Source organism: Mobula hypostoma, chromosome 8 (assembly GCF_963921235.1).
Source record: "Mobula hypostoma chromosome 8, sMobHyp1.1, whole genome shotgun sequence".
Classification (NCBI taxonomy): domain Eukaryota; kingdom Metazoa; phylum Chordata; class Chondrichthyes; order Myliobatiformes; family Myliobatidae; genus Mobula; species Mobula hypostoma.
Genome location: NC_086104.1, coordinates 116,249,026 through 116,275,635, shown reverse-complemented (window position 1 = coordinate 116,275,635; position 26,610 = coordinate 116,249,026). Strand labels below are relative to the sequence as shown.

Here is a 26,610-nt window from a genome sequence, read left to right as displayed (position 1 = left end):
AGTTTGCACACTAATCTCCTGTGTGGGACCTTGTCAAAAGCCTTTTGAAAATCCAAATATACCACATCCACTGGTTCTCCCCTATCCACTCTACTAGTTACATCCTCAAAAAATTCTATGAGATTCGTCAGACATGATTTTCCTTTCACAAATCCATGCTGACTTTGTCCGATCATTTCACCGCTTTCCAAATGTGCTGTTATCACATCCTTGATAACTGACTCCAGCAGTTTCCCCACCACCGACGTTAGGCTAACCGGCCTATAATTCCCCGGTTTCTCTCTCCCTCCTTTTTTAAAAAGTGGGGTTACATTAGCCACCCTCCAATCCTCAGGAACTAGTCCAGAATCTAACGAGTTTTGAAAAATTATCACTAATGCATCCACTATTTCTTGGGCCACTTCCTTAAGCACTCTGGGATGCAGACCATCTGGCCCTGGGGATTTATCTGCCTTCAATCCCTTCAATTTACCTAACACCACTTCCCTACTAACATGTATTTCGCTCAGTTCCTCCATCTCACTGGACCCTCTGTCCCTTACTATTTCTGGAAGATTATTTATGTCCTCCTTAGTGAAGACAGAACCAAAGTAATTATTCAATTGGTCTGCCATGTCCTTGCTCCCCATAATCAATTCACCTGTTTCTGTTTGCAGGGGACCTACATTTGTCTTTATCAGTCTTTTCCTTTTTACATATCTATAAAAGCTTTTACAGTCCGTTTTTATGTTCTCTGCCAGTTTTCTCTCATAATCTTTTTTCCCCTTCCTAATTAAGCCCTTTGTCCTCCTCTGCTGAACTCTGAATTTCTCCCAGTCCTCAGGTGAGCCACTTTCTCTGGCTAATTTGTATGCTACTTCTTTGGAATTGATACTATCCCTAATTTCTCTTGTCAGCCACGGGTGCACTACCTTCCTTGATTTATTCTTTTGCCAAACTGGGATGAACAATTGTTGTAGTTCATCCATGCAACCTTTAAATGCCTGCCATTGCATATCCACCGTCAATCCTTGAAGTGTCATTTGCCAGTCTATCTTAGCTAATTCACGTCTCATACCTTCAAAGTTACCCCTCTTTAAGTTCAGAACCTTTGTTTCTGAATTAACTACGTCACTCTCCATGTTAATGAAGAATTCCACCATATTATGGTCACTCTTACCCAAGGGGCCTCTCACGACAAGATCGCTAATTAACCCTTCCTCATTGCTCAAAACCCAGTCCAGAATAGCCTGCTCTCTAGTCGGTTCCTCGACATGTTGGTTCAAAAAACCATCCCGCATACATTCCAAGAAATCCTCTTCCTCAGCACCTTTACCAATTTGGTTCACCCAGTCTACATGTAGATTGAAGTCACCCATTATAACTGCTGTTCCTTTATTGCACACATTTCTAATTTCCTGTTTAATACCATCTCCGACCTCACTACTACTGTTAGGTGGCCTGTACACAACTCCCACCAGCGTCTTCTGCCCCTTAGTGTTACGCAGCTCTACCCATATCGATTCCACATCTTCCCGGCTTATGTCCTTCCTTTCTATTGCGTTAATCTCTTTTTTAACCAGCAACGCCACCCCACCTCCCCTTCCTTCATGTCTATCCCTCCTGAATATTGAATATCCCTGAACGTTGAGCTCCCATCCCTGGTCACCCTGGAGCCATGTCTCTGTGATCCCAACTATATCATAATCATTAATAACAATCTGCACTTTCAATTCATCCACCTTATTACGAATGCTCCTTGCATTGACACATAAAGCCTTCAGGCACTCTTTTACAACTCTCTTAGCCCTTTTTAATGCTTGCCCTGGATTTGTCGGCCTGCCACTTTTACTTTTCCCCTTTGTACTTTTTGCTTCTACGCTCACTTTACACCCCTCTGTCTCTCTGCACTGGTTCCCATCCCTCTGTTGTGAACTAACCTCCTCACACCTAGCCGCTTTAATTTGATTCTCACCCCCCAACCATTCTAGTTTAAAGTCACCTCAGTAGCCCCCGCTAATCTCCCTGCCAGGATATTGGTCCCCCTAGGATTTAAGTGTAACCCGTCCTTTTTGTACAGGTCACACCTACGCCAAAAGAGGTCCCAATGATCCAAAAACTTGAATCCCTGCCCCCTGCTCCAATCCCTCAGCCATGCATTTATCCTCCACCTCATCGCATTCCTACTCTCACTGTCGCGTGGCACAGGCAGTAATCCCGAGATTACTACCTTTGCGGTCCTTTTTCTCAACTCCCTTCCTAGCTCCCTATATTCTTCTTTCAGGACCTCATCCCTTTTCCTACCTATGTCATTGGTACCTATATGTACCAGGACCTCTGGCTCTTCACCCTCCCACTTCAGGATATCTTGGACACGATCAGAAATATCCCGGACCCTGGCACCAGGGAGGCAAACTACCATCCGAGTCTCTGGACTGCGTCCACAGAATCGCCTATCTGACCCCCTTACTATCGAGTCCCCTATCACAACTGCCCTCCTCTTCCTTGCCCTACCCTTCTGAGCTACAGGGCCAGACTCTGTGCCGGAGGCAGGGCCACTGTCGCTTCCCCCGGGTAAGCTGTCCCCCCCAACAGTACTCAAACAGGAGTACCTGTTGTTAAGGGGCACAGCCGCCGGGGTACTCCTCATCACCTGCCTTTTCCCCTTCCCCCTCCTAACCGTGACCCACTTGTCTGCCTCCCGTGGCCCCGGCGTGACCACCTGCCTTCCACTCCTCTCTATCACCTCCTCGCTCTCCCTGACCAGACGAAGGTCATCGAGCTGCAGCTCCAGTTCCGTAACGCGGTCCCTTAGGAGCTGCATCTCGATGCACTTGGCGCAGATGTAGACGTCCGGGAGGCTTGGAGACTCCAGGGCCTCCCACATCCGACACCGAGAACAGCAAACTGCCCTCACAGTCATAATGCCCCTCTCCTCAAATAGCAACAGAAAATGAATGTCAAACCTTCCTCGCCTCGCCCGCTTCCGCCTAAGCCCGTTGAGCCGAAGCCCTTAAGTCTTCACTCTGCTCCCGGCTCACTCCGCCGCCCGCAAACTACGCTGCCCGCTCTATGAGGCTTTGTTCCTTTTAAATCTGCCGCGCTGCACTGCCCGACGTCACACGCCTGCGCAGTCCCGCCTCTCAGAAAGCCGTTGGAGAAAAAAAAATAACGAAAATTTCAAAAATCTCTTTCTCGGCACTCCCACTCAGACTCTCAGACTCCTTCTTCGAATCAAATCCGAAGCAGGATGTCTGCCCTTTTAAATCTGCCACGCTGCACTGCCCGACGTCACACGCCTGCGCAGTCCCGCCTCTCAGAAAGCCGTTGGAGAAAAAAAAATAACGAAAATTTCAAAAATCTCTTTCTCGGCACTCCCACTCAGACTCTCAGACTCCTTCTTCGAATCAGCGTTTTTCTTTTTAGTTTCCCTGAGGACGGGGATGGAGTGGGGTGGGGGGTGGGGAGGTGGTGAGGCGTGGAGAGGAGTATGTCACATTACATTGATTGCAGAGAGAAGTCCTGGAGGATGGGGACCTCCGCCATTCGAATATAGTTGACTTAATTTCCCACTCGGAATCAGAATCAAGTTTAATATCACTGGCATACGTCGTGAAATTAGTTGTTTTGCGGCAATGGAAAATTGCAATGCATAATTAAAAAAAGACTAAATTGCAGCAAGAAATATATATTTAATTTAAAAAAGTGTTTAAGCAAGAAAAAGAACATAGTGAGGTTATGAACATGGCTGATGGTAGTGGGGAAAATGCTGTTCGAGAAACGTTTGAGTGTGTGTCTTCAAGCTCCTGTACCTCCTGCTTGATGGTAGCAATGAGAAGAGCGCATGAACTGGGTGATGGGGATCCTTAATGATTGATAAAGGCTTTTTGAAGCATCACCTTTTGAAGCTGTCCTGGATACTGGCGAGTGCTACTGCCAAAGATGGATTAGCTGAGTTTTTCCAGCCCTGTGCAGTTGCTGCTCATAGCAGACAGTGATGCAACCCATTAGAATGCTCTGTGATATATCTGTAGAAATTTGAGAGTCTTGGGTGGCATACCAAGTCTCCTTAAACTCCCAATGAAATATAGCCACAACCCTGTCTTCTTTTGTAATTGTATCAATTTGTTGGATCCAGAATAGATCCTCAGATCTTCTGTGTTGCCAGAGACATGAGGCAGGGAATCCAAACAATTACAGACTGCAATTCTACCCTGTGCCTCAGTGACCGGCCGGCTGCATCATTCCCCGAGAGGCTGAATGTCATCGGATGTGATGTGCAGAACAAAGTGCTGGTGAGGAGTTCCCTCCCTCCCAGGGGAACAGACACCGCATGAAGCTGAAGCTCAGGAGAGGAACACCCCAGACAGAGTCAACCCATGCCAAGCTGCGGGGCCTGATAATATACCAGGTTAGGTTCTGAAAGACAGCACAGCCCAGCTGACAGATATACATTGATGTCTATCTGGAACAATCCATTGTCCCCTCTGTTTTCAAGATGGCAACCACCATTCCAGTGTAAAGGAGGTGACAGTATCCTGCATAAATGACCATCGTCCGGTGACATTAACATCAATCATTATGAAATGCTTTGAGTGGCTGGTCATGGAGCACATTAAGGCCTTTCTGCTGGCTACACTGGACCCTTTCCAGTTCACTTATCATTCAAGTGGAACAACTGATGATGCAACGGTCTCTGCCTTCCATTCTGTCCTGTCCCACCTGGAAGATGGAGTTTCACATTCCAGACTGTCCTTTATAGACTTTAGTTCGGCGTTCAACACCATCATTCACCAGAAACTGGTGGGAAAGCAATCCTCACTGCATCTCAACATCTCCTTTTGCAATTGGGTACTGGCCAGTTCCATACGGGACATCAGTGACAAATATAACTTCTCTTTAAACACAAAACATATGCAACAGATGTGATATAATAGTGATTTTCTCAAAGCACAATGTAGTCTAATAGTGCACATGACCAATTATAGTTTAAACTTCAGCAACAGTCTCATGTCCCAATTAATTGGCATAGTGTCCAAAATAAACGTAAGGAACCATGACTATTTTCTCGATTAGTTTTTGTTCTTTTAGAGTTTTCCTAAATAAGAGACTGCCCGGATTAACTGATGGCCTAATTAACTGGAATCCTCTGTATTAAATGAAGGAGACATTTAGTTGGATGCCAGAACAAACATTATGTATGAGGCGTCTCCGTCTCCGAGCCTACTTCTTCGGCAAGGACTCTTCCACCCCCACCGATGACCCCTTCTCCCGTCTTCAACCCACCTCTTCTTCATGGACACCCCGCTCTGGTCTTCTGCCTGCTCTGGATTTCTTTATCGCTAACTACCAACGGGACATCAACCGTCTCAACTTCACCGCACCTTGTCCCTATTCCAACCTCACTCCTTCAGAATGCTCTACTCTCCACTCCCTCCGCACTAATCCTAACCTTATTATTAAACCCGCCGATAAGGGGGGTGCTGTTGTAGTCTGGCGTACTGACCTCTACCTTGCCGAGGCACAGCCACAACTCGCGGATACCTCCTCTTATTTAACCCTCGATCGTGACCCCACTAAGGAGCACCAGGCCATTGTCTCCCACACCACCACCGACTTTATCCGCTCAGGGGATCTCCCATCCACTGCTACCAACCTTATAGTTCCCATACCTTGCACTTCCCATTTCTACCTCCTACCCAAGATCCACAAACCTGCCTGTCCTGGCCGACCTATTGTCTCAGCTTGCTCCTGCCCCACCGAACTCGTTTCTGCATACCTCGACACGGTTTTATCGCCCCTTGTTCAATCCCTTCCTACCTATGTTCGTGACACTTCTCATGCTCTTAAACTTTTCGATGATTTTAAGTTCCCTGGCCCCCACCGCTTTATTTTCACCATGGATGTCCAGTCCCTATATACTTCCATCCCCCATCAGGAAGGTCTCAAAGCTCTCCGCTTCTTTTTGGATTCCAGACCTAATCAGTTCCCCTCTACCACCACTCTGCTCCGTCTAACGGAATTAGTCCTTACTCTTAATAATTTCTCCTTTGGCTCCTCCCACTTCCTCCAAACTAAAGGTGTAGCTATGGGCACCCGTATGGGTCCTAGCTATGCCTGCCTTTTTGTTGGCTTTGTGGAACAATCTATGTTCCGTGCCTATTCTGGTATCTGTCCCCCACTTTTCCTTTGCTACATCGACGACTGCATTGGCGCTGCTTCCTGCACGCATGCAGAGCTCGTTGACTTTATTAACTTTGCCTCCAACTTTCACCCTGCCCTCAAGTTTACCTGGTCCATTTCCGACACCTCCCTCCCCTTTCTAGATCTTTCTGTCTCTGTCTCTGGAGACAGCTTATCCACTGATGTCTACTATAAGCCTACTGACTCTCACAGCTATCTGGACTATTCCTCTTCTCACCCTGTCTCTTGCAAAAACGCCATCCCCTTCTCGCAATTCCTCCGTCTCCGCCGCATCTGCTCTCAGGATGAGGCTTTTCATTCTAGGACGAGGGAGATGTCTTCCTTTTTTAAAGAAAGGGGCTTCCCTTCCTCCACTATCAACTCTGCTCTTAAACACATCTCCCCCATTTCACGTACGTCTGCTCTCACTCCATCCTCCCGCCACCCCACTAGGAATAGGGTTCCCCTGGTCCTCACCTACCACCCCACCAGCCTCCGGGTCCAACATATTATTCTCCATAACTTCCGCCACCTCCAACGGGATCCCACCACTAAGCACATTTTTCCCTCCCCGCCTCTCTCTGCTTTCCGCAGGGATCGCTCCCTACGCGACTCCCTTGTCCATTCGTCCCCCCCATCCCTCCCCACTGATCTCCCTCCTGGCACTTATCCGTGTAAGCGGAACAAGTGCTACACATGCCCTTACACTTCCTCCCTTACCACCATTCAGGGCCCCAAACAGTCCTTCCAGGTGAGGCATCACTTCACCTGTGAGTCCGCTGGGGTGATATACTGCATCCGATGCTCCCGATGTGGCCTTTTATATATTGGCGAGACCCGACGCAGACTGGGAGACCGCTTTGCTGAACACCTGCGCTCTGTCCGCCAGAGAAAGCAGGATCTCCCAGTGGCCACACATTTTAATTCCACATCCCATTCCCATTCTGACATGTCTATCCACGGCCTCCTCTACTGTAAAGATGAAGCCACACTCAGGTTGGAGGAACAACACCTTATATTCCGTCTGGGTAGCCTCCAACCTGATGGCATGAACATCGACTTCTCTAACTTCCGCTAATGCCCCACCTCCCCCTCGTACCCCATCTGTTACTCATTTTTATACGCACATTCTTTCTCTCACTCTCTTTTTTCTTCCTCTGTCCCTCTGAATATACCCCTTGCCCATCCTCTGGGTCCCCCCCACCCCGCCGTCTTTCTTCCTGGACCTCCTGTCCCATGACCTTCTCGTATCCCTTTTGCCAATCACCTGTCCAGCTCTTGGCTCCATCCCTCCCCCTCCTGTCTTTTCCTATCATTTTGGATCTTCCCCTCCCCCTCCAACTTTCAAATCCGTTACTCACTCTTCCTTCAGTTAGTCCTGACGAAGGGTCTTGGCCTGAAACGTCGACTGCACCTCTTCCTACAGATGCTGCCTGGCCTGCTGCGTTCACCAGCTCCTTTTATGTGTGTTGCTTGAATTTCCAGCATCTGCAGAATTCCTGTTGTATGAGGATATAGTCCTGATCTGGGAAAATGGGGTTGAAGTAGCTGAACAAAGATATTCAGCACTGATATGATGGATTGAAAAGCCTGTTCCTGAGCTGTAAGATCCCTCCCCCCCACCTCATGCTTTTTCATATCGCACTGTTTCGATGGCAGTACGTATCAGAAAGGATATTGGAGTGGACACTGCAGTGTCTGCTGGAGAGCAAGGGTCCCTTAGAGAGGGGAGGGGATGGTGAGGAACTGGAGGGGGCGAGGAGATGGGAAAGGGAAGGTTGGTGGAAATTTTTAGGAATTACTAGATTGTCAGTGTTCTGGTGAGAATAGGGAAGTATAGAATGTGCAGTCTGGTACAAAAATAGAAATGGAGAGAGCAGCTGAAACTGATTCTTCAATTCTTTGTTTATTTTTCTCAAATTAGTCTATTTTTATTAGGGTACTTTTGCATTAGATTCTTAGTTTGAACTGAGATTCACCTCCCCAACGGCACAATCCCCTCGTCCCTCTGTTTCCTCACCTTCTCTTCATCCATGCTGGGTACATGTGGAGTGGGGAGGACAAAATGTCACTCCCACCTTTTAGAAAAGAGAAGGGGTGCAAAATGGGGGAGAACCAAGTGCTGATGGCTTCCATAGAGTAATTTCGCTACTTTGTCGTAAAGTGAGTAAAATTTCTATTAAATTGATTTCTCCTGGTGGGGAGAATGTTGTGAAAACAAATGCTGTGATACTGGAACTCAGCGGGTCACACAGTTGAAAGGATTCTGACCATCCCCATGGAGGAACTCAGTGGGTCATCTCAATCGAGGGAAACTGACTCTTTCACCCTCCCTCCCCCAACTTACCCTCACACGTGCACTCTACTACCCTCAGACCATAAGACATAGGAAAAGAATTAGGCCATTCTGCCCATCAAGTCCGCTCCACCATTGCCGAATTATTGTCCTTCTCAACTCCATCCTTCTGCCTTCTCACTGTAACCTTTTACACACTGATTAATGAAGAACCTATTTAAGTATATGAGTGACTTGACTTCCAAGCCATCTGTGGCAATGAATTCCATGGATTCACCACCCTCTTGCTAAAGAAATAGCTCCTCAACACTGTTTTAAAAGGATATCCCATATTTTGAGGCTGTGCCCTCTGGTCCTGGGCTCCACCGCTATCAGTCATCCTCTCCACATCCAGTTGATGGACCCTTCAGTAATTTCAAAGTTCAATATACAATAGGTTTCAATGAGATTTCAACCTCATCTTTACAGACTCCAGCAAGTACAGGCCCAGAGCCTTCAAACTCTCCACATACTTACCATTTTCATTCCAGGAATTTCACTTGAACCTCCTGTGTACCTTCTCATTGTGAGTTTCATTGAAAGTGGTGTCACAGGTAGATAGGGTCGTAAAGAAAGCTTTCAGCACATTGGCCTTCATAAATCAATGTATTGAGTGTAGGAGATGGGATGTTATGTTGAAGTTGCATAAGACTTTGGTGAGGCCTAATTCGGACTACTGTGCATCTCTTCCATTCCACGTATGTCTGCTCTCACCCCATCCTTCCTGCACCCTACCAGGGACAGGGTTCCTCTTGTCCTCATCTACCACACCTCCAGCCTCTGCGTCCAATGCATAATTCTCCACAACTTGCGCCATCTCCAAGGGGATCCCACCACCAAACATATCTTTCCCTCCTTCGCACCCCCCACACTACTTTTTGCTTTCCGTAGGGATCGCTCCCAACAAGGCTCTCTTGTCCATTCAACCCTCCCCACTTAACTCCCTCCTGGCAGTATTCCTTGTGTTACATAACCGGCAACAATGAATATCAATCGAGGCAGGTTATATAAAAACAACCAAACATTTACTAAGCACGGATAAACGATAAGGAAAAAAAAACGAAAACTTTAACCGGAAGTTAACCGATATGCAGCCGTTCAACAACTCGTCACTCGGCACTGGTTCTTAAAGCGTTAAATGTGATAACAGTTCTTAAAGCGATAAAGTCAGATACAGTTCTTAAAATGGCAAATTCGAAAGTCCAACAGATTTATACATTCAATTGGGAGAGACTTCTCTGGAGAAGGATTTCTTCATAGACATGACTTTCCTGCTGGTTCTGCCCACAGGATTCACGATGCTGGAAATAAACAGTTTCAAACAACTGACCTTAAATTCTTTTAGAGAAAGCAAACCTTTGCATGAACTCTTGGCTCTTTTTGGCAAGAGTTATCTCGATGCAGGTCGCTACTCTTCCAATGAAGGCTCAATAAGGTCAATCATTTATTAAGCTGCCAAACGATGCCAACTCCTCTCGATCCTTCGATCCTGTACTTCAATAAAGTCTTTACTCTCCCTTCTACTGTTGGAACTGAGTAAATCAGCACATCAAACCAAAAATTTCCAGTCCAATAATATTGCATCTTGCAATAGAACGCAACAATCCGTTTTAAAAATGAAACTGCATTCCAAAAAGAAGCACGCAACAGAAACGGAGACACAGCATGTTCTACCTGGAAAACTACAAACTAAAAACTAACTGCGTCATCTGGGCTCGACCCTTATATACCCATGGTGCACATGTTAGCACATGACCTCACATCAGCGGAAAATCACGTCAGGTGACCTCCAAAAGACCATTACATCATTCACACACAAAAAAAAAACAGATCACCTTGAGCATGTAACACTTGCAAGTGGAACAATTGATACACCGGCCCCAAACTTACTCCCACACTGCCATTAAGGGCCCCATCCCGGTGAGCTGACATTGCACCTCTGAGTCTTTTGGGGTCATGCACTGTGTCCGGTGCTCCCAGTGTGGCCTCCTTTATATCGGTGAGACCTGACATAGATTTGGAGACCACTTCGCCAAGCACCTACACTCCGTCCACCAGAAAAAGCGGGATCTCCCAATGCCCACCCATTTTCGTTCCAGTTCCCAATATATCTATTTACGTCCTCTTCCATTGTTGTGATGACGTCACTCTTAGGTTGGCAGAACAACACCTTATACTCTGTTTGAGTAGCTTCCAATCTGATGGCATGAACATTGATTTCTCAAGCTTGCAGTCATGACCCTCTCCCCTTGCTTCACCATTCCCCATCCCCTTTTCCCTCTCTCACCTTATCTCCTTGCCTGCTCATCACCTCCCTCTAGTGCTCCTACCCTCCTTTTCTTTCTTCCATGGTTTTCGCTCCTCTTCTATCAGACTTCCCCCTTCTCCAGCCCTGTATCTCTTTCACCAATCGACTTACCAGCTCTTTACTTGATGCCCCCCCGCCAGCTTCAGGTTTCAGCTATCAGCTTGTGTTTCCCTCTCCCCTCCGCCCCGCACCTTTTAAATCTACTCCTCAGCCTTTTCCCCCAGTCCTGTGGAAGAGTCTCAGTACAAAATATCGACTGTACTCTTTTCCTTAGATGCTATCTGGCCTGCTGAGTTCCTCCAGCATTTTGTGTGTGTTGCTCTGATTTCCAGCATCTGCAGGTTTTCTCTTGTTTGTGATCAGAGTATAGTGTGCAGTTCTGGCCACCTGCCTGGAAGAAAGATGTAAATAAGGGTGAAAGAGTGGAGTGAAAATTAACAAGGATATTGCCGTGTCTGGAGGAACTGAGTTTCAAGGAAAATATTGATAGGTTAGGACCATTCCTTGGGATATAGAAGATGAAGCAGAAATATGACAGAGGTATACAAAATTCTGAGTGATATAGATAGGGTAAATTCAAACAGGTTTTTTCCTCTGAGGTTGAGAGGGATTACAACTATGGGGTTAAGGTTGAAAGGTGAAAAGTTTAAGAGGACATTGACAGGAAACCTCTTCACTCAGAGGGATGTGAGAGCGTGGAAGGAGCTGCCAGCACAAGTTGTGCATACTAGCTCAATTTCAAAGAACACGTGGTGGGCTATGGTCTGGATGCAGGTCGATGGGGCTAGGTAGTTAAAATGGTGTGGCATGGATTAGATTGGCTGAAGGACATGTTTCTCTCCTGTACTTTTCTGTGGCTCTTACATTGAATACTAACTTTGGGGGTGATGTTGAGTGACATTGAACATTGGGTGATGGTGGATGATGTTGGGTTTGGGAGTAACACTTGGTTTGGTTGTGGGAAATGGGTGTGATGTTGAGTGACATTCAATATTGGATTTGGGTTGGAGTTGGATGACATGCTTTGGGGTGATGTTGGGTCTGGCTATGGTTTGTGAAGTTCAATATTGGGTTTGGCATTGAGTGACACTGAATATTGTGTTTGTTGCTGATGTTGAGGGACATTGAATATTGGTTTTGGGGGTAACATTGAAAGTTGGGTCTGAGGATGATAGTGAATGGCAATGGGTTTGTTGATGACATCGAGTGATGTTGAATGTTAAGCTTGGAGTGACATTGGATTTGAGCACAAGATACGGGAGTCACATTGAATGATGGTTTTCAGGTGGTGACGGGTGACAATCTGTTTAGAGGTGACGTTGGGTTTGAACTTGGCATTGGCTATTGCATGCCAGGTTCGGCCTTGGACCGGGCACTGATAAATGTCTCTCTGTTCTTTCCCCTCTCGTTCTCCCCTATTTGCTGTTGCCCGGCATGTGAAGGCGGAGCCCGTTGTCATGGGCTTCGTGGGGAAACTATTGGTACTGCGCTGCCAATTCGTGGACATTCAGGTGACCTGGCTGAAGAACCCATCAGGGGCCAAGCAGAACCTGGCCATGCACAACCCCCAGATGGGCACCCAATGGAAACTGGGGGCTGCATGCACTTTTGGAATTTCAGCCTGGACAGCGCCACTTTCCTTATTGACTGTCTCATCATGTCCAATGTCAGCATCTAGCTGTGAGTTTACCTATCCCGAGGGCAATCAGGAAGCAACCACCAACCTCACCATGCTGGGTAGGTATCAACCCCCATAATTTTCTCCTGCCCCCCTCCTCGCCCTCACTGTCCCGAGAAGGGATGGACCCTAGGATCCTTTCACATTTCTTCACACCTCTTCCCCACATTGTCACCATACTGAGTAAGGAACCATCCTGACCCTTTGGCACCCTCCTCCCTCCACTGCAGCAATTTGCCAAGATGCATTAGACAACAACTTCCATCTCTCTGTTTCGTCACCTCTCTCCATACCCCCCAATAGCACCTCTGCCCCTGCCCCCTACTCACAATCTCCAGTAATCACTCAGACAATTCCCAGCACCTGTCCACACATCCCACTCTCTGTGTCCCAGATGTCCCATTCTCCCGCCTTTTCACTGTAACTTTTGACGCCCCGACGAATCAAGAACGTGTCAGCCTCTGCTTTAAGTATACTCCATGACTTGGTCTTCACAACTGTCCATGTCAATAAATTCCACAGATTCACCACCCTCTGGCTAAAGAAATTCCTCCTCACCTCTGTCCTTCCATTCTGAGGTTGTGCCTTCTGGTCCTAGACCTTCCCACTATAGGAAACATCTTCTCCCTGTCAACTCTATGTTTTTCTATATTTCATAGATTTCAGTGAGATTACCCCCCGCCGCCCCCATTCGTCTACAGTGCAGGTCCAAAGCCCCTCATGTTAACCCTTTCACTCCCAGCATAGTTTTCAGGAACCTCCTGCAGACCTTCTCCACAGCCAGCACATCTTTACTTAGATTTGAAACCTTTTATATGCCATGGCCCAATCCCATTAAGCAAGTGATCTGTGGACCCCAGTTTGGGGATTCCTGACTTGGGTAATCCCCATGAGCTGTACCCCATCCCCTACCGGAATGGGGTGGGTAACACCATTTGGCTTGTGCAATTGGGACTATGTTTGAGCCTCCATTGATCTTGTTGCCTTGCAGCCGAGCTGGTTATCAATGGCAGCCGGCTGCCAGTCAAGTCCGGGACATCTCCAGTGCCCGTGGCCGGTTGTATCACAGCAGGTGGAAAGCCCCCGGCCTCTATTATCTGGCATGGCACTGTACCCGGGAACGCCACCATGGAACTGAGGCAGAACACGGATGGCAATACCACCATTACCAGTAGGAAGCTGGACAGAATGAAGCTGGAGGGTGTGGTCATCCAGCAAACACTGGCGAGACCCAAGGTCACCAACATCGCTTTGTCTATCCAGCGTGAGTACCATGGGCATTGTGACACAGGGAATGGACTGGGTCACAGATACAGGGAAGCAGATAGGGGAGGGAGGATTCACGGAATGAGAGGCAATGGGTGTAGGGTGAGTGTCACAGATCAGGATGGGAGGAGGGAGGTGTAGGGGAGGGAGGGACTAGAAGGGGTGTGAGAGGGGTCACAGTTGGGGAGCATTGCAGGGGCTGGAGGGTGTCGCAGACTGGGAAGGGAGAGGGTAACAGACCAGGAGTGAAAGGGAGGGAGAGGGGTCACAGAAGGGGAGCAATGTAGAGGGATATAGGGGTGGGAAGGGGGTCGTCACAGAGCCAGGAGTGTGGAAGAGGGAGGGAGGTCTCAGATGGGGATGGGTGCACGTTTGATGGGCTGTGGTGTTCTACCCCCCTCCAACAGATCTCCCCCCCCCCCCATCGACACCTTTCAGGGCTACCTGGACAGAGACCATGTTCCTCATATGTGTAACATGAAGGCTAATCCGGCTGCTAGTGACTACCGGTGGTACATCTGAGTGTCCATAAGCAGTCTGTTCACCACCAGTTTGATTTTTAACCCCCCCCCTCCCCAACATGGAGAGGAGTGGAGTGAGTCAGCATGCTGCCAGTGGAAAGGTACGCTGGAACCTCAGCTGGGACCCCATGCAAGCAGCTTCCGCAGGAGAATTCCGGCTACAGAATTGGTTGGGAACTTTGTTGGAGCTAGAACTGGTGTGGATTTGCTAAGCGGACTCTCTGTTCATGCTGGGGACTTCAAGCTCTGTGGGCACAGACACACAGATCCTGCTGGGTGATGCTTGAGCTTCCCACGGGAGCCCACCCTGCCCCATGGCGCCAACCCCCACCTCAAAATTTCCCCAGTTCCTCTACATCACCTCTGAACTGTATGACACCACCTCCCCTACACCCCTCCCTGTCTCTGCGACCCACTCCAGCCCTCACACACCTCCCTATTTTAGTGTCAGACGGTTTGTTAAGTTCCACCCTGGCACATTGACCTCCTCTCGGTCTCCCTGCTTAGGAAGGTTGGAGACATCCCCAGTGGGGTGAGGACACTGGGCCACCAGCTGACCATAGATCTGCTGACCTACCAGTTGAGGAGCACTTTCAGTTGCATTGCCAGCAACTCCCAGGGCTGAACCAGCGACAGCATTGATATCCTTGTCTGAGGCAGGAAGCCATTTCTGCTTGGCCGTCTGTCCTCCGGGTTTGGGGGTGGGGTGCCTCACCATCCTGGTCTGGGAGGGGAGTTGGGGTCAGTACTCTGTTTCATGATAATTTCTTTGTACATTGCATCGTGTGGGAAATGTGGTTGTCGCTGCTGAAAATACTTCCTGTTCCTTCAAGGCCCAAAAGCAGCAGTGGTGTGTGTGTGTGGGTAGGGTTTGGCCTTAGTAATAACTAGTGTAAAGGAACAGAGATTTGTCTGTTACATGGTCTGCAAGTAATGGAAACATAGCCCACTCTGTTCCTGGTTACGTTTCTTCATTCAGAATATCTATGGTGTTGTGAACATCCCGTGTGAGCATGTGTACATGTATGAATTTGTGTGTGTATGTACGGGAAATGATTGCTTACGCTGACACATCAATATGATAGAAAAATGTGTATTAGCTCATGGGCTCAGGGATGCAGGGAACACACAGACGATCAACAATTATGAAGGAAAGGAAACGACGCCAAGCAGAACAATAGTGCTGAAATTAACTGCCATTTCAGACGGGTCCATGGTTACACAAGAGTCAAGGTATCATGTTACATTTGTATCAGTTGTTGTTGGGAACAGACTTGGAGTTCCGTGCACAGTTCTCATCGTCCAGATATAAGAAGGATGTGATTCTGTAAGACAGTGCAGAAAATATTTGTGGCAATGTTACCAGGACTGGGGGGCTTGAGCTACAAGGAGAGACCAGATAGGCTGTGACTGTTGCCCCTGGTGCAAAGTAGGGTTGACCGGACACAAGTGCTTAGACTCATGAGAGGTGCGTGGTCGGTCTGTAGTGCTCTGTACTTGAGGTTGAAGAACGGGGTAGTTCAAAGGGAAGTGCCTATACTTGAAACTGGTGGTGTGGGACCTCCTGCGAGAAGATGCCATGACCCAGATGGTGGGAATCTTATCACAATGGAAGTAACCTTCTTAAGGCAACACCTCCTATAGATGCTACTTAAGGTAGGGAGGAATGCGCCCGAGATGAATTGGGCTGAGTGACTGGTGCATTGGAGTTGTTGTCGCAGGTTACAATACAACCAGCAGGACTGCTGAGTTCAGCCAGACAGATTGCACCTGGAACTGACAGTGGCCAGAGATATGTTGCTGATGAGCAACAGGTTCCTTTTGAATGGGCTGGTGAGAGAGAAGCTGGATGAGTGAGCGAAGGGAGTTGTGGGGAATGAGTAATGGCTTCCTGCATCAATATGAGAGCACATCAGACACCTGACTTGTGATTGTCAGCTACAGAAACTTCTACCGATAACAGCAGGCTAAGGGAGGAATTGTCTCACTCAGCTTATGTTTATCTATTGTATTGCTACTGTCACAGAACAAACCTCGTAGAAAAAAGAAATACAGTAGTTGGGGAAGGGCTGCTGAGTGGCACAACAGGTAGAGGCACTTCCTCCCAGTTCTTTTGAGCAAGGTTAGATCCTTAAATCTGGTGCTGTGTGTGTGTGTGTGTGTGTGTGTAGTTAACGCATCCTGCCTGCAGTTGTGTGGGTATCCCTTGGGTACTCTGATTTCCACATGTATCTTCATGGGGTAACCACTCACTATAAATAGACTTCCCCTCAGTAAGGTTAAAGTTGCAATAAATTTCCTGGGAATTCTGGAATTCAGAAAATGCTGGGAATACTCAGGTTCTGTGGTACTTGTGGCGAAAAGAGAGGTCATTGGTTTGAGTACAAATTCGTTCATCAGCTCTGGGAAAGGAACCAAATTAGCTTGTTTGCAGTTCTAGAGGTGGTGGGGTAGAGAAGGGTAAACTGAGGGCAAGTATCTCCAGTAGGGTGGGACCAAGTGTGTTAACATGCATTAAAAGACAGCAGGGACACCTCAGTCTGCATTGTGCTGCTGACGGGCAGGGCTGTGAGACGTCACTGGTGGGTGAGGCTCGATAAATGTGGGGAGAGTAAGTGGCTGATCTCACACACAGGCAAAGGAGAGAAAGAAAATGCTGCCTTACCTCACAGAATTTGCCGTCAAGACTAGGACTTGCCCAGACGCGGTGTGGAGGTGTTGTTGTCCCAGGTTGTTTTGGACCTCGCTGTAACAGATTATAGACAAGGTGGAGTGTGTTTTTTTTTGTAGGAAGGGATTATCGGCTGGGAAGGTTGTCCTTTGTGTGTGGTTCAGTGGTCTGTGAGTTTGTAGGTGGATCTGTTGGTCTGTTATTCAAAGCAGTCAGTGCAGCAACACTCTCTGCCTATGTGGGGCCTCCCCATTCTTCTGCCGAATGATATGTCTGAACAGAAAGTGTCCGATCGAACCTTGGCAGCTGTTGACATTTTACTGACTTTCAGAGTGTGTCGGGACAGGCTCTCTCATTTGAGTCTGTGTGCCAGTCATGAGGAAATCGTTGAAATTTGATTTTCAGGTGCAACAGGTTATTTGTTTAATATTTACAGATACAGCAGTGTAACAGGCCCCTCTGGCCACACAAGCCCTCACTACCCGACCTCACACCAGAACCACACCCCGCCCACCCCCAGTCATCTGGTGTGTGTTAAGTAGCAAAGTACAGACCTTCCGGCCCTTCATTCCCATTCTATCCGGAAAGATTGACCGTTCATTGAACTTGCATAGATGTTGCCTGACCTGGTGAGTTCCTCCAGTTATTGTGTGTGCAACTTTCAATATTTGGTAGATTTCAATGAGATCACCCTTATCCTTGTGAGGAGAGATTAAGCCGTAAGGACGGGGTTTCTCTGGAGGTTAGGAGAATGACAGGAGGTCTCAATGAGATGCAAAACCGTCAGAAGTGAGGAAGGGTTGTGATTGAGGGTCAGGATAGTCTTCATGGGCCGAATAGACTACTTTAAGGCTCCTGATAGCAGATCCAGTGATGATAGTACTGTTAATCTGTCCACCACTGTTGTCCCTCTGCTTAGCAAGCCGTGAGCTGGACCCATCACAGGCGGCATGTGCCTTGTGCCTCCTGGCTGCTGAGGCCAGGAGAGTGGGCTTGTCGTAGAAGTCCATCCCCTTCTGCTGCAGAGGAGAGCCCCTTTCTCATGGCCTGTGCTGCCCCTCAACCCAGCCTTCAGGCAACAACAGAGGGTGATTGCTGGCAGAGGTGGGGATGGTTATCTGTGCTGTGGCTGTCGTGATTGTAATGTCACCACCCACAGTTTCACTAGCTCAGACTGTTAATGTTATCTCACACATCTGAAATCCTCATCAAAGCCATATCCATTCTACAAAGGAGGCAGTGCATTTTGTCCCTTCCACTCGAGGTTTCCCTTTGTAATCTCTCCAATATCCGCATGATGTAGATCATTTACAGACATGGGCAGAGAAGTGGCTGATGGACTTTAATCCAGGCGAGTGTGAGGCAGTGCACTTTGGGAGGTCATATGCAAAGGGGTGGTGTATAGTGAATTGCTCAGAGATATTTACTAGGGTGATGTCTGGATTTGATAGCACGTATTCTTAGGATAGGTTGAGTGAGCTGAGATTGGAGTGTAGGAGCATAAGAGATGACTTGACAGACGTGTACAAGATGTGAGTGGCATTGATAGAGTGGATAGCCAGGGACTTTTTCCCGGGGCTAGAAATGGCTAATATAAGAGTGCATAGTTTCAAGATGATAGGAGGAAAGTATAGGGTGATTTCAGAGGTAGATTTTTTTAACATAGCAAATGAAACTCAAGATTGTTTAATGTCACTTCCTGAACACAAGTGAAAAGGAGAACTAAATAATTGTTACTGTGGATCTGATACAGCATTAAAAAAGCACAATAAAATAAAGTATTAATCATAAAAACACAGTAAGCATAAATACATAAAACAGAATATATACCAAGATTGATTCGAAAGTGCCTGGAACACACTGCCAGAGGTTGTGGTAGAGGGAGATACATTTGGGATAGTTGAGTCTCTTGGACAGTCACATGTATGGTCGAACAATAGAGGGCTCCGTGGGAGGGAGGGGTTGGATTGACCTTGGAGTAAGTTGAAAGATTAGTACAACCTCATGAGCTGAAGGGTCTGTACTGTGCTGTACTATTCTAAGAATGGCAGTACATTGAACGGTGTGGATGTGGGGGTTGAAAGCAGTTGCACAAGTAGACAGGGTGGGGCTGGGTCTGGTGATGTTGCACACAAGTTGGAGCTCACCTTGAACTTCTCTGTCACTCAGGCACTGGGTCCGCGGTCAGTGTGAAAGCACACACCACCTTCCCAACATCGCTCGCAATCCATCTCGAACAAATGGGTCTCCCTCCTGGCCATATCCTACAACTGGTTCTCCCCTGCATCTTCTCTCTTCATTTCCCGGCGAACCAAAAAAAAAACCCAAGACCAGCCATCGTGTCCTTCAAGAAGAAAACCTCCCCCTGGTTGGATGACACACGTTCCTCATCATTCCTTATCTTCAACAATAACCTGAACAGGCTGACAGCAGAACAGACTGCTCTTACAGAACTGCTAAATGAAATACATACAGTATAACACTTAGAATATGAACCAGGGCATTACACTACACTATTATTGATTCACTGAACTATCACACACATATTGATGACTATATGATAATATAAACAAACATTTTAAACAAGCATTGGAATGTTACATTGCCAGAAAACAAAAAAGAACAATTCTACACAACAATTCAACAGGGGTAAAGAAGGCAGACAGCCCATTTGCCTGTGAGTGGTGCAAATGTATAAATCATTGGGCAGGCTGCAGCTGGAGTGTTGCATGCTGTTCTGGTCACCCCATTATAGGAAGGATGTGGGCTCTCTGGGGAGGGTGCACACGAGCTTTCCCAGCAGGCTGCCTGAGTTACTGGGCAAGCACCTTGGGGAGGTTGTTCAAACCTGGGTTTTCTCTGGAGTGGCGGAGACTGAGGGAAGACCTCATAGAGGTTTATGGGAGTATGAGAGACAGAGACAGAGTAGATGGCCAGTATCTTTTTTCCCATGGTTGAGGAAGGAGGTTTAAAGGAGATGTGGGACATTCCAGGGAACCGGTTCTGTGGTCTTTGTGGTCGGAAGGCGTACACCACCAAACCGGTCACATACAGCTTGGTCAGACAAGGCTCTATTCAGAATCCCCCGGCACTGGAAGGGGTCCTTTGGCTCATTGTGTCAGTGCCAACCTCTTTGCCCATCTGTACTAACATGTCTGCATGCAGACTCTGGATGAGGGGCTGTGGGTTGGTGTTGACGGATCCCTGTCGGGGGAGATGAGCACTTGGACTCCGCCTCTGTGAGATTGGGCAGACGGTGGTGGACAGAAAGGCCTCTCCATTGGTGGGTTTGGTCACTGTCCTGTGCAGGATGCCAGTCCATAAGGGGAGCTGATCCCTTAGGATTGTCCCACCAGGGGAGCCTCTGCAGTCGGCAGGTAGATGGGGTTGGTCCATTGCCAAAGGGCGGAATGGCCTCGATACTGATCTTTGAAGGGGACTGTGTGTAGGTGTATATGACTGTGTATTGCACCCATATGGTGTAGTCTGGGTTGTTAGTTGTCTGTGTGTGGCTCTCTCTACTTCCCCACCTCTATTGGCCTCTCTCTCAGTTTCTGTCTTGTTTGGAGTTACACCACAACTCTGAGCCCAGCTCCATTCCACTTCCTGTAACATTACCCAAGAAATCAGAGGCCACCTTGAACCTGCTGTCATGAGTGTGAATATATGTTTGCACAAGTGCATATGCTCTTCTGAGATGGTGTAACCACAAGCGGAAAAATGGTTATTTCACTTGCGGTTAGATCAGCTTTCACGGCTTGTGTGTGGGGCACTGGGTGAGGGGAGGGCAGATTCATTGGTGGGGCTGGGCTATGGAGTGAGTTGCATCAAGACATCAGTGTGGTTGTGAATGTTGGCTCTTCCGCAGTGAAGTGCCAGTTTCTCTGCAGTAAACCACACCATCGCTAATCCCTCATCCCCCTCTTCTGGTAGGATCACAAATCCTCAGATCATTTTTACCTGCACAGTTTGTGTTCTTTTTCATATAGGTTGTTGTGTTAGTATTAATGTATAGGTTTTTTTTTGGTAAGATTTTATTTTTTCCTTCTAAATGCCTGCAAAAAAAAAAGGAATCTCAGGGTTGGTACTTAGAAAGTAAATTTTACTTTAAACCATGAACCTCTGTGCCAGGCACTTGGTTTGGGGTGATGTTGGGAGGTGGGTGAGTGTTGACCTTGAGGAAAGCAGCAAAGAGCTCCTGCTGCCCTGGAATAACATACAGCAGGGAGGGATCTTCCGCCACCCTTGCTCTGTGTGGGCTTGAGAGCAGTATCCATGTGTCTCAGCTCCCCAGCTCTGTGAACCCTCCGTACCTACACTCCTCACAGTTTCTGCGAGACCTCTTCTGGCCCTGAACCCCTCCCTAGGTCTGCTGCCCCCCCACCCTCCCAAAGCATCTACACCTCTCACGCCTAACCACCCCATCCGCAGCCCTGCAGGTATCTGGGTCAGCTCTCTGAGCTTCAGGTTCTCGAGAGACCACCCCCTGACCTGGACACATTGCTCCACATTCCTAGAATTCCTGGAGGGTGAATCATTCTGATGATGTGGCTCCTCTCTTCCATCCTCCCCTCTCCTCCCTCTTCAGCCTTTCCTCTCTCCCTCCACCCGCCCCCCACCTTGGTATACACTTACAGAACCCTCCACCCAGGCGTGGTATTTTTTTTAACTGCCCATTCTCACACAGCTCACGCCCTGTGTTCCCGCAGATCTCGAGACTGGAATGACAGATTCCAGGAACGTGAAATTTGGGAGGCAGCAGTGTTGGGCTGGGTTCAGTGGAGAGGGGGGTGGGATCTCTCAGGAGCAGGGTGCTGTCCTCTGAACGTGGACCTGCCTGGTCACAGGAAGGTGCCTGGTGCCTGCATTCTGTTCCTTCCCACAACGCAGCAACGGCCAAGGTCAGTTGATGAATCGGTACCTGTAAATCATCCTGCTCATGGGGGTGAGGGGTGGAGCCTTGGGAGAATGTCCTAGTAGGTGGGTTGACAGGAACACAGTTTAAGGGGTAGGGAGTGTTTCATGTCTCAGCCTGTACTTAGTGTAGTTCAGTAGAATGGCGGGGGTGGGGGGTGATGGGTGCGGTTGGGGTTATTCACTGTCACTTCCTGGATCCTTTCTTTTCCAATATTTTTATTAATTTACATATTAGAATACAGAGTACAGGAAAAAATGTATATCAATACATTATACTAAATTGCATTTAAAGACTCCCTACCCTATATTCATACAGCTTAATTAATTTGTAACATTGAAATATAGTAATTTTATTATATAAAAAAAACTAACCCACTACCAAGACCGAAGCTGATTAGTAAAGAAAAAAAGGAAAAAAATAAATTAGTCATCATCTCTGCTATAACAGCAAATCAAAGGTTTTGAAAATAATTCAGAAAAGGTCCCCACAATGTTTGAAAGTCTGGATTAGATTCAGAGATTGAACATCGTATCCTCTCTAAATTTAAACATGACATCACATCACGTAACCATTGGGCGTGAATAGGAGGGGCCGCAACTTTCCATTTAAGCAAGAGCGTCCTTCTGGCCATAAGAGACATAAAGGCCAAAATGTGCAAGTCAGATGACTCCAAAATAATATCCTTTCCTCCAACAACACCAAATAAAGCGGTCAAAGGATTAGGCTTAAAATTTACTTTAAAAAGTATGGAGAAAATTTGAAATACTTCTTTCCAATATCTTCCAAGACTCAGGCATGTCCAAAACATATGAATGAGTGAAGCTTCTCCATTATTACATTTATCACAATACGGAGATATATCTAAATAAAAACGAGACAACTTATCCTTGGTCATGTGGGCCCTATGGACCACTTTAAATTGTAGGAGAGAGTGGTGGGCATGTAACGATGAAGTGTTGACCAATTTAAAAATTTAATTCCAAGTTTCCTCAGAAATTGAAGTCTGTAAATCTTGTTCCCAAAGATTTTAAATTTTATCTAAAGGAAAACTGCTCATTCCCAGCAACATATTATAAATATTAGATCCAGTTCCTGGATTCTAAAAGGCCTGGATGGAGTAGATTGAGAGAGAATGTTTCCTATAGTGGCAGAATCTAGGACCAGTCAATGGGTATATTTAAGGCAAAGCTTGTTAAATTCTTGATAGGTGAGGGGGTTAAGTATCACAGGGAGAATGTTGGAGAATATTGTTGGGATAAAAATTCACCCTTGTTGAATGGCAGGATGGCCTCGATGGGTAGAGTGGCCTAATTCTGCTCCTATACCTTCCAGCGCCATGTGGTTCAAAGGGCCTGGTCCTGTGTGGTCTGGCTGTCTGCCTGACCTGTGGTTCACCTGGATTCACATTTTCCAGGCTTCCAGTGCTGGTGCCTCTGCTGATTTCTGGGGACAGCACCAATATCCTGAGAATTCTTCCCCTGCCCCCTACCCACCCCCGGGACCTGGCACTCTGCATGGGCAAGGGATTTCCTGAAAAACAAGAGCAGACAGGTGAGGACTGCACTCACTGGCGCCTAGTCGACCGCAGGGTGACCTTATGACATGTGAGAAATCATGAGGGGCGTAACAGGGTGAATAGTTGCAGTTTTTCCTCAGGGTTGGGTACAGGTTTAAGGTTGGAGGGGAAAGGTTTAAAGGTGGCCGAAGGGGTCAGGTCTTCCACATTGAGGATGGTGGTTTTATGGAATGAGTTGCCAGAAAAGTTGCAGACGTAAGGTACAATAACAAGATTTATAAGACATACAATCAGAATTTTCCCCAAACACATTCCCCACTTTCTCTCTGTAATTCTTAATTCCTTACCTATCAAGAATTTAACAATTCCATCCCCCATTCTTCTAAAGTACAGCAAGTACAGACTCAGTCATCAAATGCTTCTCATATGTTAACCCTTTCATTTCCAGAATCAATACCGGCACATCTTTCCTGGGCAAGGAGGATCAGTGCTGTGCACAATACCACAAGTGTGGTCTGAACAATGCCTTTTTCCACTGAGGTTGGGTGGGACCACCACGAGAGGTCGTGGATTAAGGCTGAAAGGTGAAAAGTTTATTTGGAACACAAGGGGAAACTCCTTCACTCAGAGGGTTGTGAGAGTGTGGAACGAGCTTCCGGTGCAAGTCGTGCACGCGAGCTCAATTTCAATGTTTAAAAGAATACATGGTATTGAGGGGTATGAATGGCTATGGCCTGGATGCAGGCTGATTAGACTAGGCAGTTAAAATGGTGCGGTACGTAGTAGATGGGCCGAGGAGTCTGTTTCTCTGCTGTAATTTTCTGTGGCTCCTTCATTGAATGCTGTCTTTGGGAGTGATGTTGAGTGACATTGAACATTGAGTGCTGGTGGATGATGTCGGGTTTGGGAGTAACATTTGGTTGTGCGATTTGGGGGTGATCAGTAACATTCAATGTTAGATTTGGGTTGGAGTTGGATGACATGTTTTACGGTGATGGGTCTGGGTTTGGCTGTGGTGTTGTGTGAAGTTGAATATTGGGTTTGTCGTTGAGTGACATTGAACATTCAAGTTGGGGCTGATGTTGAGGGACGTTGAATTACTGCATTTGGGGGTAACTTTGAAAGTTGGGTCTGGGGATGATGGTGGGTTTGTCGGTGACATTGAGTGATGTTCAACACTAAGTTTGGGGTGACATTGGGTTTGGTCACAGAATGTGGGAGTGACATTGAAAGTTGGGTTTTTGGGAGGAGATGGATGATATTGTGTTTTGGGTGTGATGTTGGGTTTGAACTTGGCATTGGCTGTTGCATGCTATGTTTGACCTTGGACTGGGTGCTGATAGATGTCCCTCTGTTCTTTCCCCCCCACATCCACCCCGGTTGCTGTCGCCCAGCATGTGAAGGTGAAGCCCGCAGTCTTTGGCTTCATGGGGAACCGGGTGGTGCTGCGCTGCCCGTTCATGGACTCACGGGCCATGGTGGTAGTCACCCAGGTGACCTGGGTGAAGGACCCATCAGGGGCAAAGCAGAACCTGGCCGTGCACAACCTCAAGTTCAGCACCAACTACCCAAGTGTACACCAACCACCGCGTCCACTTCTGGAATGCCAGCCTGATTGACGCCACATTGGCTATTGACAGTCTCCTCATGTCCAATGACAACATCTACAGCTGTGAGTTCGCCACCTATCCCAAGGGCAACCAGGAGGCAGCCACCAACCTCACCGTGCTGGGTAAGCATTGACTCCCAGAATCTCCTCCCCTCCACCTCCGTGCCCTCACTGTCCCAAGTAAGGACAGACCCTGGGACCCTTTCACGTTTCGTCACGCCCCTTCCCCACCTTGGCAACCTCCTCCTTCCACTGAAGCAACTTGCCAAGACAACTTAGATAATCTGTTCTGTCTCTCTCTTTCAACACACATCAAAGTTGCTGGTGAACGCAGCAGGCCAGGCAGCATCTCTAGGAAGAGGTGCAGTCGACGTTTCCGGCCGAGACCCTTCGTCAGGACTAACTGAAGGAAGAGCTAGTAAGAGATTTGAAAGCTGGAGGGGGAGAGGGAGATCCAAAATGATAGGAGAAGACAGGAGGGGGAGGGATGGAGCCAAGAGCTGGACAGGTGATTGGCAAAAGGGATAGGAGAGGATCATGGGACAGGAGGCCCAGGGAGAAGGAAAAGGGGGAGGGGGGGAAAAACCCAGAGGATGGGCAAGGGGTATAGTCAGAGGGACAGAGGGAGAAAAAGGAGAGAGAGTGAGAGAGAAAGAATATGTGTATATAAATAAATAATGGATGGGGTACGAGGGGAGGTGGGGCATTAGCAGAAGTTAGAGAAGTCAATGTTCATGCCATCAGTCTCATGGCATGTACATTCTCCAACCTGATGGCATGAACATTGACTTCTCTAACTTCCGCTAATGCCCCACCTCCCCCTCGTACCCCATCTGTTATTTATTTATATACACACATTCTTTCTCTCTCTCTCTCTCCTTTTTCTCCCTCTGTCCCTCTGACTATACCCCTTGCCCATCCTCTGGGTTTTTCTCCCCCTCCTCCTTTTCCTTCTCCCTGGGCCTTCTGTCCCATGATCCTCTCCTATCCCTTTTGCCAATCACCTGTCCAGCTCTTGGCTCCATCCCTCCCCCTCCTGTCTTCTCCTATCATTTTGGATCTCCCTCTCCCCCTCCAGCTTTCAAATCTCTTACTAGCTCTTCCTTCAGTTAGTCCTGACGAAGGGTCTCGGCCCAAAACATCGACTGTACCTCTTCCTACAGATGCTGCCTGGCCTGCTGCGTTCACCAACAACTTTGATGTGTGTTGCTTGAATTTCCAGCATCTACAGAATTCCTCGTGTTTGCTGTCTCTCTCTTTGCCTCAATCCACACCCACACACCACCCATCCACTTCCACACGACCCCCCACTCCCAGAGATTGTTCAGACAACCCCTGGCTCCTTGCAAACTGATCCCAGCCACTGGTCCCCTGATGAGGGGTATAGTGATTGATGGGGTCACAGAGGCTAGAGGTGTCACAGATATGGGGAGGGACGTATGGGTTGGAAGTAGTAAACACATTGGGGAAGGAGTGGAGGGGCTGGAGGGCTCGCAGAGATTGGGAGGTGTGTAGGGCCCAGAGGGAGGGGATCACAGATGTAGATCTGGAGGTGTTCACTGAGACGGGGAGGGGTGTAGACGCTAGTGTGCGTCACAGAGAGTGGAAGGGGTTTCGGAGCTGGAG

At 47.8% G+C, this 26,610-nt stretch overlaps 1 pseudogene; it reads left to right on the top strand.

Annotated features, from left to right (window-relative positions):
- Positions 1-12,187: 12,187 nt before the first annotated feature.
- On the top strand, positions 12,188-25,305 carry LOC134351186 (nectin-1-like; annotated as a pseudogene).
- The last annotated feature ends 1,305 nt before the right edge of the window (positions 25,306-26,610 follow it).